We start from the raw sequence: 12,815 nt of genomic DNA, 5'->3' as shown, positions 1-12,815 counted from the left end.
TCTTTTAAAAGGTCAGTTAAAATTATTAATGTTTAATGGGAATACAGATACATTTATGCTTGCTTAATACCATCTGATCACATATATGCTTTCTGGCTGTCACATTTCTTGCTAACTCCATCTCCCTCCCTCCGTCTCCCCCTCTCTCCCTCCACTCCCTTTTTCCTCTAGAAATTTGAATGTTACATGTTCGATTTTTGTTCTGTTACTGGTAACTTTTAAAAATGTTTAGTGATTTGATGTATCTATCAAACAAAAGAATTTTACAGCAGCTCTTCGAGGAAAAAGGACAAAGTAAGCACATTTTTGCTTTCCCTTCTCCTATGCCATCCTGTCCTCCAAGTGTCTATAATAACCTGGCCCTTTAGATTTAGATGATTATGATTACTTAACTCTAAATCCTAACCAACGCATATATGTGTTCTTTCAAGAATTATCTCCTATAACTTTATTAAATTTCCAACCATACCGTCAGCTTCACATATCAGACTACCTAACAGTGGCTTTGACATTAAGGGCATTTAATTACACCATACAGAAAGGAGGGTGGAGGGAGGCAGGTCCATGTTGGTTCAGTAGCTCTTAAATGTCAAGGTGCTATGTGGGCCTCTCTCAGATTCTCTTGGCCTTCTCCTCGTGGTCACAAGGTTGATGTCATACTCCAGATATTTCATCCCTAGACAACCATCTTCAAGGGAGGAAGAAAGGTCAGGCCACCTCACTACCCATCTATATCAGGAAGCAATTCTTTCCCCAGAAGCCTGACAGGAGACTTTCCCTGACATTTCATTGGTCAGAACTCAGTCACATACCCAGCCCTCGGCCAAACATCAACAATGAGCAATGAGTTGTCTTGCTTCACCCTCTGGGTCAGGGCATGTTGTGATCACACAAAATTGGGATTCTCTTAGTAGGAAGGGAAGGAAAATGTGCATCCTTCTGGCATCCACAGGAATGCCACAATGTATTCAAAATCAGGCATAAGGTTCATTCATTAAGTTCTATTGTTTCCATCGCTCACTGCCATTTCTTTTACACTATTTCTCTTGCATTGTTGAGTTTATTTGCTTTTCTGGAACACTTTTCTGTAGAGTCTTTTTTTTTTTTTTTTTTTTTCTCAGTTGGGTGGTATCTGAATAGTTTATGTTTTTTAGAGCTGCTTGTCTAAGATATCTTGATAAGAAACAAATTTGTGTCACAGTCCTCTCCCCTCAAAATTCCGTGCATATTGCTCTGTGGTCTTTGGCGTTTATGTAGCAAATGCAAAGATGATTTTTTTTTCTTTCTGAGGTAAGCTGAATTCTTTTGAGTGACTTCACAAAACAGAGAACACTCTACTTGTCCATTGTTGAATCCCTAGTGCCTAACTCAGTGCCTGGAACATAGCAGGCTTGTCATGAATGAATGGATGAAAGAAAACAATTAAGAGCCAGTTGTCTGTGGAGACTCTCAAAAGAGCAGTTTCACCTTCATATTAAAGAGTTCCTTTTCCCTGCATGTAACCACATCAAGCTAGCTCCTTGGCAATGTTCTCTCTGTGCCAGGCATCAAATGTGAGCCCCCAGTGGGACCCTTGTCCTGTGTGCACTCCCATACCTGGGCAATCCTGCATGCTTCAGGACGAAGGAGATTTGCCCCTCCTGACTTTTCTGGGATCAATTTTTGCCCACAGCCCTTGTCACCACCAACTCTGGGAGCATCACTGGGTCCTGGTGGGGGTCCCTCCCTGGAGAGGCGGTTCTTTTCTGTGAGGGGAATTGAAGGTTGTCAAACCCTTCTCTCAAACTGGTTTCATCTGCATTAAGTCTCACAGAAATTCCTTGAAATGTCTGGTATGTGGGTGTAATCCTTCTTCAGTTTTGAAGAATGACAGATTTTCCCCTATCATTATTTTCCTTTGGCTGTTTCAATGGGAGTTTGGAAGAAAGGCAGGATGAGAAGTTCAATGTGAGGGTTTAAACGTCTGTCACAGAGTGGAAGTCTGTCCTTGTACTTTTCATAGGCCCTTTAGACAAAGTCCCCTCCACCTTATAGACCTATGGGATGTATAACCCCTCCTGGCGTCACTGACTCCTCTGATGTAGGGTACAAGAACAGTTTCTCCTCTATCAGCTCTATGCTCCCTTTCTGGGCACGTTATGAAAAGATTTTTAATATCTTGGCTTTGTCTTTTCTCTGTCTCAACTTTTATCTCTCACAATTTCTTTTGTCCTTTTCCTCTGAGCTTAAGGAGAATTTCTTGAGTTTATCAGGCAGATTGAGCCATCACTGAAAATTAAATTACCCAGTCCTCTTTGTACTCTCTTTCTTTGATTTCTCCTTGCTCGGTTCTTTATGCTTCCTTTTCCCTGCCTCCCTGTTGCTTTTCCGGATCATCACTACCCTATTTCCATCAAAATTGTTAGTTTTGCTTGCCTAAGGATTTCTAGGTGTTTAATTTAGGACTTTTCCCTCCAACTCCTGAGAATTCTGGGGCCAGTCTTCTTCTCAGAAAGCTGTGGCTGTTGGGGGAAGGGCAGCAAAGACAGGATCGAGGGCATAGCTCTTCTGCCTCCAAGCGTGCAAGCTGGAATGGTTTGACATCAGCTGAGCTGCATCCTCTGGGTACCTCTACTGCATCCTGGTCAGCTAGGCAGTTCACAAACTATATGAGCAAATGAATGTCTTTAGTTGTAGCAGCCAGCTGGTAACTCTGTCTCAGAGACTCTGACCCATGCCTTAATGTCCTGGAGCTGCTTAGACCACGTGTAGAGCCATCAACCTCCAGACTTCATGACTGGGCATTAGAGCCACGCTGTGATATCCCTTGTGGAGGATGGAGTCAAGCTCAATATATAACTTCAGTGTGCATTCCGGAAGTAGGCTTGAGAGCTGGAGGGTGGAAGACATTAAGCAGAAGGTCAGATCAGTCTCTGGAGAACATTGGCCATGAAAATCACCCAGGTAGCTGAGGATGAAGCAAATGCCTCTCAGGGCTTCACACCCCGCCCATTATGCTGATGAAAAATGTAAAAATGATTCAGCACAAGGTTTCCTATTTTTCTTTTGGCTACAGGTAAGGAGGACACTGATAGCTGAGGCTGCAGAGGGGGCTGATACTTGGACAATACCTTACATTGGACTAGATTCCTGTTCCTAAATCCCTCCGCACAGTCAAATCTCCTGTCTAAACACAGTTCTCCAGAGTTCTTTATAAAACCTTTCTTTCTCTCTCTCTCCCTCTCTCTCATACACAGATGACATTTGACTTTTGCCATCCTATTGGGCCAGGCACCCCTTCCTGTTTTCCCTCAGAGCACCCCATCTGCGGCTGCCACCCGAAACCAACTCTGGTCATTGCTCTCTGAAGCTTGTCTGTAGGAATCGCAGTCCATCCAGTGCTGTGGCCCAGAGCCGTGCTTCCTCCCCAAGAGTGTCCAGGCCATTTACTCCCTAATATCTCGGGTAACTGCCGAGCTCAACGGCGAGCTTAGCTGGCTTGAATCATTCAGGGAAGACTCTGGTGCTTCTGGCCCCATAATCACTTCCCAGATGAATCAGGAAGGAGGGGGAGGCTGATTACAGTGAAGAAGGGGACTCTTTAAACCATACACTCTGTAATAAGTATGTAGAAGGAAGGGGAAAAGTGACAGTGGGATTTTACCAGCTTCTGAGTAGAACATAACATAGTTCTCTTGTTTGCACAGGGAGGAGAGGCTGTCACTGGCTTAGTACAGAAGGGACTGTCCTTGAGCTCAAGGCCAGCTGAAGCAAGGGTGTGCAAAGGCAGCCCAGGTGTATTCCTGGTGGGAAGGCCACGCAGTCACCAGGCCCCACAGGCACACAGAAACCAGGTGGCCTGGCGAGGGAGCTGCAGTGCCTGTAGGTGAAGGAACACACTCACATCTCCACAGAGCTTTAGGGGCCACAGCAAAAAAAACTTCATGCAGCTCAGACAGCAACATATTCCATACGGCTAAAACACAAAAAGAGCACACCACCCTTTAAAAAAAAATGATTTTTTGGCTCTAAACAGCATTCTGTAATCCCCCCCCCCCCTTTCCTCTTATACCACAGGCTGAGAAACTAAATCCATGGCTCCCAATGAGCCTATGAAACTATCCCCATAGGAAGGCACACACACACACATACACACACATGAACAGGCATGAGCAAAGGAACTGATACGGAAGTGATAAAGGTAATGGTAGGAAATTGAGAGAGGAGAAAATATGTCCACTGAGAGAGATTTTCTTTAAACAATAGCTATATTTTTTTGATAAATACTGTGCTACACATGCAAATAAATTCTTGCATCTAGTCTCCACATCAACCCAGTGAGTTCAGTATTATCCTTATTAAAAATGTGGTAACTGAGGCAGCAAAGCATAGAAGCCAACATATCAGCCTTGAACCAGCTCGTTTTGCTTTCAAAATCAGGCTCTCGCAGGCTTTGGAACTCTGGTTATTTTCTAAGTTCTCTGGGTCTCAATTATTTTCAAATAAAAGGAAGATGGACTCTACCTCATAAGGGTTGCTATGAGGATTCAATGAGATGTGGAAGACACCAAAGGCAGAATGTTCACATTTTAGGATATCAGGTTTCCTCCTACTTCTATAAATAAGTGTTCAAAAACTACCTCAACTCAGTTTACCAAGAAATGCTACAGATGTTTTTTTAAGAAAATGTTGATTATCTGTTTGACTTGAATGAGTTGGAAGGTTTATAAAACTGCACATGTGGGCTGGCTCCTGAACATGTTGGTGGAGAATTAATGATTCCAAAGCATTCGATGTACTTTGATTTGAGTCCTCTTTAGTTTACAAGATATCAAATTATCTCTTGATTAAAAAGATTTTACAGACCTGAAGGGGATAAGCTCATTGGTTTGATTCTGCTGCTACTTCCCCCCACCTACGACTTTGTGTGTGGGCAGGAGAAAGAGAAGGGGAGACTGCTCAACCCACTCTTGCCAGCCTGGACAGCTAGCTCTCGGCCACAGTGAACTTGATGTGTGCATTCTAGCAGGAAACGGGGCAATGGGTCCATTCTCCAGTCCTAGCTGGGGGTCCTGGAGAACAGGAGAAGGCCATTGAAAATGGATTTCTTCCCTCCTGTAACCAAGGCAGGCCAGTCTAGGAAGGAGATGGAAAAGCCATCAAAATAGGTTAACACCAGCCTAAAGAGGTGAACACTGAATCAGGGAGTCAGGAACCACTTACTAAAGAGAGAGTCTGTGTGCATTCACCCTGTACAAGCATGGTATGGATACAGGAAAAGGTGCACTCCAGGACTTAGCACACAACCCTCACTGCAGATTATTAAAGGTTGAGAGAACAGCAAGGTATCCTCTGACAAATGTATTGAAAGGAATGGCTTCTCAAAGTAAATTCACACTGTTTTCAAAATCCCTTTCTACACTGGTATTTCCTGCCAAATGTCAAGGCCAATGGCCTGATGCTTCCTTTTCAGAATTAGGCCCCTCAGCTCATATGAAACAAACTTAACAGAAGTCAAACCTGAGAGTCTGAGTTTTAGGCCAAGAAAACATCAAGAGACTCCCCCCATCCCCATCCTCCAAGGAAAGTGGGTGTATCTCCTCCTAGTCTGGTGGGGCCAGGAGAAGAGTGTCCCTCAGCTTGGGGCATCTGGTATAGGATGGGTCACTGCCTCTTGGGAACATACTGTCCCCTATGGACGGTCCTAAGGGAACTTATGGATGGCCCCCAAGAAACCTATGGGTCGTCCATTCTCTACCCAGAATGTCTTCCCTCTGTCCCCTCTCCACTTCCCCAAATTCCAGCACTGGGGGCGAGCTCCAGGCCACAAATCCTGAAAGGGACACCCAGGTGGCTCCAGCCCATACATCCCTCTCTTTGGGCCCACCAGGCTGCATGCTAGCTACCCTGTTCTTGGCCCCGGCTGCCTGTGGCGGGGTCGGGGTGGGGGGTGGCCTGAATGGTAGTAATAATGGTGGATAACCAGGTGCCCCTTCGAGACCCATCTTCATTATTAATCCCAGGCCAGATGTGCGGAAGCTCGCTGATCTCAACAACGCCGCCTGACAACTTGGGGTGGCTGTGCCCTGGCCGGCCTCCCTAGAATCGAGAATTCTCAGCTGGGATAGGGGTGCAGGTTGGAAACCTGGTTTAACAAATTCTTTGCTGGATACTGGGGAGCCCTTTCCTCCGGCCAAGTCTTTGGCAGGCGGCGGGCGAGGCTCTCAGGTCCCGTTCCGGGGCGCGTCTGCAGTCCCAGCGGGGAGAGCCCCCCGCAGCGGCCGTCCGCGCAGGTGCCGGACGCCCGGGCGGCTCCGCTCCCCTGCGCAGAGCCTGGAAGCGACCACCGCGCCCGGACGCTCGAGCCCCGCCGCGGCCGCACTGCGCTGCTAGTCTGAGGGTGGTGTCTGAAGTCGGGCGCTTCCTGCCTTTCCCTCCGCCTGGGTGCCCGGCTAGCGCGGCGGGGTTCCGAGATTCCCCGCTCGCCCCGCCCCGCCCGCCGCCCGCGCCCTGCACTGTGCGCGCGGCGTCCCCGCCCCCAGCCCCAAACCCCCACCCGCTGTGGCCGTAGGGGGGCACCCCTATCGGGGAGGGAGGGTGGTCCGCAGTGGCCCGGTCCCCGAGTGGCGGAGAGGTGACGGTAACCGCCTTCCCATTTCCGCCCGGCCGGCCGCGCGTCAGGGTGAGTGCAGCAGAGAGCGTTCGGTCCTGCCTCCGCCCGCCCGCGCCGGGGGCTGGCCTTGCCTCGCCGGCGCCTTTTTCCCCCGCAGCGCGGCGCCGCTTCGCCACTCGGGCACCGCAGGTAGGGCAGGAGGCTGGAGCGCCTGCTGCCCGCCGCCCGTAAGATGGTCCCCTCGGCTGGACAGCTCGCCTTGCTCGCGCTGGGTACGTACGCTGCCTGCTGCGCGCCCTGAGCCACCTGCCCTCGGCGACACCCCGCTTTCCGCTGGCCCCTCCATTTCTTTTTCCTGGGGGGTTTCTGCGCCCGCCTAGGAGAGTCGAGGGAGGTTCATGCTTTTCAAGGGTTGGAGGCTGGGGGTGGGGGGCAGTGGAAGTCACGAGGGCTTACTAGGGTTTTGGAGGAGCCCATTCCAAAGAGGGGGACCGTCGAGCGCCCAGGCTTTCCCCGGGGAGTGGCCGCCTGGGCCGTGCGTGAGAACGCCGGCCGGGGAAGGGGAAGCGGTGTGCGAACGGGCTTGAACTTTAATCCGCCGCGGCTCGGTGTTCGTACACTTGCCCACACCTACCTGCATACCTGGCTGTCTCCAACCAAGCCCGTCCTCACTGGTGGCGGTAAGCATAGACGCGGAGAAGGTGGCTGGCGTCAGACCCTATGCCTCTTCCCTGTCGTATCCCCTGCCTACCCCTGAGACCCAGTGACGGCCAGAAGGTCACAATCAGCAGAGGAGCCCTCAATCTTCTAACTTCAGGAGCTCTTGAGCTTTGGGGTATGTTTTGGATTTTTGTGCGGATTAATTGTGCTTTTAATTAACTTCCCTGGGAGAAGTGGTTTAAGTGTCAGCCGAGGGCAGGAGTGAAACCCTAGACGGAGCGTTGCCAATTTCCTTTGCGTTTGTTCTTGGAAGGGAACGCGAGTTGGGGGAAGGGAGGGAAAGTTAAACTCGGCAAACCTGGGTCTCATCTGTGGAGCCCGTGAGTTTTTCCGCGGTGAAGTTCACAGGACTGTATGTAAGGGGTAAGGGGTGCAGTGCAGTGCGCTGCCTGGCGGGCTCTCGCCCCTCTCCGTGCCGGGCCTCTCTGCTATTGAGATAGCTGGTTAACAGCCCAGGTGTCCAGGTTTATTGGTGCAGCTTCCGTAAAATGAATTGCTCAGTCGACATCCCCTGAGCTTAACCCTATAAAGCAAGTTGCTCCTACCTGGATAATTTATTGTAGCCTGAGAAAAGCTGTGGAGCCCTTCCCCTCAAAAAATGCCCAGAGCCGCAGCCTCACCCAGTTCCTGTACAGTTTCAGAGGGCTCACGGACCCGCCTGTAATTCTGCCCATGAAACGCTGGTTAAGAACCGCAGCAGGAGGGGAGGCATCGTTTTAGAGGGAAACGGAGCAGTGGTGGAACCCAGGCTCAGAGATGTAGCTTACCCTGAAACTCACCAACAGGTGGCATGATTATGGATGGCTTTTCCTCCCCGTTTACAAAACCTTTTTAATTTTTTGTATTGACGGTTCTGATTTTAGATGGTTTTTAAAGCAACAAAACATTACCGGTACATCAGAAGCCTCCTGTCTGCAGGTGCCTTTGTAGTGTTTTTTGTTTGTTTGCAAATTCTGGTAGTAATAATAGCTTATGCCATTTGAACACTTACTCTGTGCCAGGCACTGTTCTAAGTGCTTTTCATTTAATTAATAAGTGCTATTCATTTAATTTTCCCACCACCTGATGAAGAAGGTATTATCGTCCCTGTTTTACAGAGGAGGAAGGTGAAGTACCCAAAGCCCACAGTGAGTAAGTACTTGGGCCAGGATTGTTAGAGTGTGGGAGAATCAAGTGTTTGAAAGGTCACTTAACTGTGGTTGGTCACTAGAGTCCCATCTCCCAGTTTGGGGACTTTTCCTGAAGGTGAGATTATATGGAATACCCTAGAACTTGCTGTTAAATTGGGTTTTCTGTTGGACTCCTAGGATCTGAAGGTGGTCTTAGGTTATTCAGTGAAAATTAGAGGCAGGAAAAGATGGTGAACTCTCACATTGAGAGTTGCCCTGCCCTTGCCCATGAAGATTGCATGCATTCGTCATGTTATTTTTCCTTTTTGCCTAGGAGTTCAACCTGATCTTTGTTTCTTAAAAAAAGAATGTATAAACTTAAAAAGATTGATCAGTATGTAAAAGCTGGCTCATACAGTTCCAAAATATGAGCAGTTGGAAAGAAAAAAAAAAAAGGAAAAAGAAGGCAGGAATACTTTACACGAGTTTTTTATTTATATTTCTTTTTTCTTAAGCCTTTAGTTCTGATCATTGACTATAACTTCTGCCTCCCACCTCACTTTCCGCTAGATTACTGAATAGCACTCATCAGTGCCACATGCATCTTTAATTTGCACATTTCCTCCAGAGCTGCTTTCCTCTCTAATTTCTCTTAAATTGGTTGAAGGCAGTTCCAGGCAAATCGGCAAATCTAGAAAGCCGAGATCTCTCCCCTCCTCCCCAATCTTCGTGGAGACAGTCTGAAAAGAAACTGGTTGTTTGGAGTCTCAGCTGATGCTCCTGATTACTTGGAACCTGAGCGATGATTGATGTTTTGGCTGGAAGAGTGTGGAGACTGTTGCTTAAATGGCAACATTGGAAATGTGATCTGGGTTCCTGTGGTGGCTGCCTCCATGTCAGATTTCCATCACTGACCAGCCACACCTCATAGGAGCTTGGCACCTTCAGTCCCACATCCTCCTCTGTGAGCAGGGAACAAGATGGTGTGATCCTGGGCAAGTTACTTAGCTTTTCTGTGTCTTGTTTTGCTCATCTGTGAAATTAACAGGATTGTTGGATATATTTAACGTACATAGAATGGTGCCTGTGACGTAGTAAGAATTGAATTAATCTTAGTGCCATCATCACCATTGTTGTTATAACTTTGAACCCCATAGAATTCCAGATGTTACAGCAGATTGTGTCCATTCTGTAGCTGGAAAGTTTGACTGTCTTATCTTCTAGCTCCCCACCTTTCCTAAACCAGAAAATACCACCCAACCTAAAAATCCACTTAATGATTTAGTGAGGGTCATTTGGCAGATGCCAATTCAAGCAAGTTTGGGATATTTTTTTTTTTTTTGGACGTCATGAATTCTTTAATTTTTGATGCAAAACATTTGTATTTCCTCAGTGTTCGGTGGTCAGTTTATTGAAGTCAGCACTAAGTTCCAGTTTTCTTACCTGTAAAGTGGGAATAATAAAACTGCACCCACCTCACAGGCTGTTAGGAGAATCAAATGAGATGGTAAATATAGAAGCTATTTATAAACTATACTTATAAAGGACTGACAAAATGAAATTGATTTTATAATACAGAAATGGATTTTATAATCCAGAAATAACCATTATGTTTATGGCAGTTCCCAGAAGTAGGACTGGTTGTAACCTAAAGAAGGGTCCTAGGACCCCAGGTGTCATTAAGGATGGGTAGAGATGAAGCAGGTCAGTTTCCCTGTGGATTTGGGACTGAGGGACCAGTAGAGGGCATGAAGTAAGACAGCCCTCTTCTCCATTACATGGAAATGATGTCTTTCAGAGTAGACAGTGGAGGTTTGCCCAGGACACATGTTTTCCTTATTGGGCAGCCATAATTAGGGAAAGTTCACTTAGAACATGGGCTGTAAAGGTGTATATGGAAGGCTTAGAGGCTGAGTTTCCCATATTTGCTTTTCCAAAATTTGGTTTCCTAGGATAAAGAGATCTTTCTGTAAATATTCAGTGTCCCCTGCAAAGGGGACCTTTCTTACAGGAGTAAATGATGCTTCCTGTTACTATGGTAACATAGGAAAAATAGCTGACTTTTCCATTAGACCTATCTCTAAGGGCCTTTTGAAAGTGTGTTTGAACAAAGTCCTACTCTGTGGGCTGCCCGCTGAAAGGGATGGGCATTGGGAAGTGGAGGTTGGGTCAGCCAAAATGGGATTAGCGTGGCACACTGAATTGGGTATCTTGTGCCTGGTTTCACACGTAAAACCTCTGTAGGACCTTCCGCAGCGTGCCTCAAATCACAGCCACCTGGAGGGCTTGGTAAACCAGGTTGCCTGGTAGGAGGTAGGAGTTTGCATGTCTGACAAGTGTCCAGGTGTAGCTTAAGCTGCTGGTGGGGAGGAGAGGAGAGGGGCCCTTGGAGAACCACTGCTCTTCAGCCGGTACCTGTTAGGGAAGCTTCTGGCTTACCCAGTTGCGTTTTATCTAAAGTACGTGCTGATGTTTATGAATGCTGCTGTGGATTTACGAGCCATTATTAAAGGTGCTTCTGTGGCCTGTCTTGCTGACCAGAGCAGAGTTAGAACTCTTGCTGAGATCTCTTAATTGTCATAAGTGTCCTTGACCTTTACCTCTGGAAAATGTGACCATCTTCTCTCATTAGACTTAAGCTGACCAATGCTGAGCATCTCCCGCTTTCTTTTTTGGGGGGTTGCCAAAAATTGACCGTTGTTTGGCTGTCATTTCAACTATTTTTAATCACCTCATTTTAAAGTACGAATTTAATTTTATGCTGAAGGCTAATACATTTAAGATTGCATCTAGATGGAGAATTCGAGCACTTTTACAGTGACTTCTGGTTTTGTTTTGCCTTTTTTCCCCCCTTGTGAAATGTCAAATATAAAAAATCTTTCATAGAATCAGGAAAGCCTAAAATCTAGGCTACCAGAACCATCTCTTTGGAGCTCTTCAAGTACAAGGCACATTCTCTTTAGACCAACTCCAAAAATCTGGGTAGTCTTTTGAAACATTATGAATTGGTTGTACTGGGGTGCCTGGGTGGCTTAGTCAATTCTTGGTTTCAGCTCAGGTCATGATCTCACGGTTTGTGAGTTCGAGCCTCACATTGGTGCTGGCAGCCCGGAGCCTGCTTAGGATTCTGTTTCTCTCTCTCTCTCTCTCTCTCTCTCTCTCTCTCTCTCTCACACACACACACACACACAATAAATAAATAAACTGAAAAAAATGAATTGGTTGTATTGAATATGACGTAAATAGTTGTTACCTGGGCTTGGAAAAAGAAGTTTGTTGAAATGGAATTTTATATTTGCTAGTGCCTTTTTCCCCCCTCAAGTCATAGGAAACACAATTTCACGTGGAGTCTCTCCCCTAGTCAAGTGAATTCTATGCTCAGCACTTTTGCTTTTAATTTTTTGTTGTCTGCTTCCTTACCTTGAAAAGCATTCAGTTTCCCCCACTCTAGTGTTTGCATTTCTCAAGTACTTGTAGAGAAATGGTTAGGACTTCCTCAAGAAGGGATGTATGGGTAACTCCTTTGTGTAACAAGCTTGTATAACTTACAGAACACCAGCCAGCTATTGTCTTACGTTTTTTGGTTTTATCTTTGAATGTGTTAACTTTTCTGTCTGGGAACCTCAGCAGCAGCGCTCTGCTCCCTCCATGTCCTGCCTTGGATTAACATTGGTTGGTGCTTGTCCTCTCTAGCAGTTGGGGATTCTTTAGAGGCAGAGATCCTGGGTCTTCATCTCTGCCCTTGGCCCATCTAGAGCACAAGTGGAACCTCAGAGGAGACCACTACGCACTTGAGGACCCTCTGGGGTAGTGTAGACTCTGTTGGCAAACACTTGGCCACATAGTTAACATTTATCCTAAACTATGAAGGGTGGTTGCATATAAATTCTACCAATGCTGATACAGTTAGTCTTCAGAATAATTGTTTTATTGTTATTTTTCAAAAATAGATTAGGATTTAATGTTTTTAATGATTGCAGAAAAACATTTTTCCCCTCTTCTAGACCATTTGCAAATTCTGGAAAGCATAAGAGAAAAAAGTGTTTCAGTGACCTGTGGTTCTAACACCCAAAGATAACCATGATTAACATTTTGTTATACAGCCTATGGATGAATATATAGGTAGATATTCTTTGAAAGCATATCTGAATTTTGATGGATTCACACTGTTTAACTTACTTGTTTTTGCAATTTAACAACCTTCATAATAAACACTTTTTAAGTCATTCATTTTTTAAGTCATTAAACATTCACCCATTACATCATTCCTAGTGGCTGGGAAATAACCTCTTGACTAGATTTAATATAATTTAACCAATTCTGAAACACTTTTGTCCATATACATTTTTCCCATTTCTCACTGTGAAGAATCTGCACACTATTGGGGAATATAA

General features: G+C 46.2%; 1 long non-coding RNA gene across 1 annotated transcript; it reads right to left on the bottom strand.

Moving 5' to 3' along the window:
* Positions 1 to 1,086: 1,086 nt before the first annotated feature.
* Positions 1,087 to 9,839, bottom strand: LOC123580925. Its single transcript, XR_006703536.1, has 2 exons — positions 7,227 to 9,839; positions 1,087 to 2,871 (listed from the first exon to the last, which is right to left on the bottom strand). It is a non-coding gene; the product is annotated as an uncharacterized LOC123580925 (long non-coding RNA).
* Positions 9,840 to 12,815: the final 2,976 nt, after the last annotated feature.

The sequence above is a fragment of the Leopardus geoffroyi genome, chromosome A3 (assembly GCF_018350155.1).
Source record: "Leopardus geoffroyi isolate Oge1 chromosome A3, O.geoffroyi_Oge1_pat1.0, whole genome shotgun sequence".
NCBI lineage: Eukaryota > Metazoa > Chordata > Mammalia > Carnivora > Felidae > Leopardus > Leopardus geoffroyi.
Note: the sequence above shows the minus strand (reverse complement) of the source record. Positions and strands in the feature narration are given on the sequence as shown.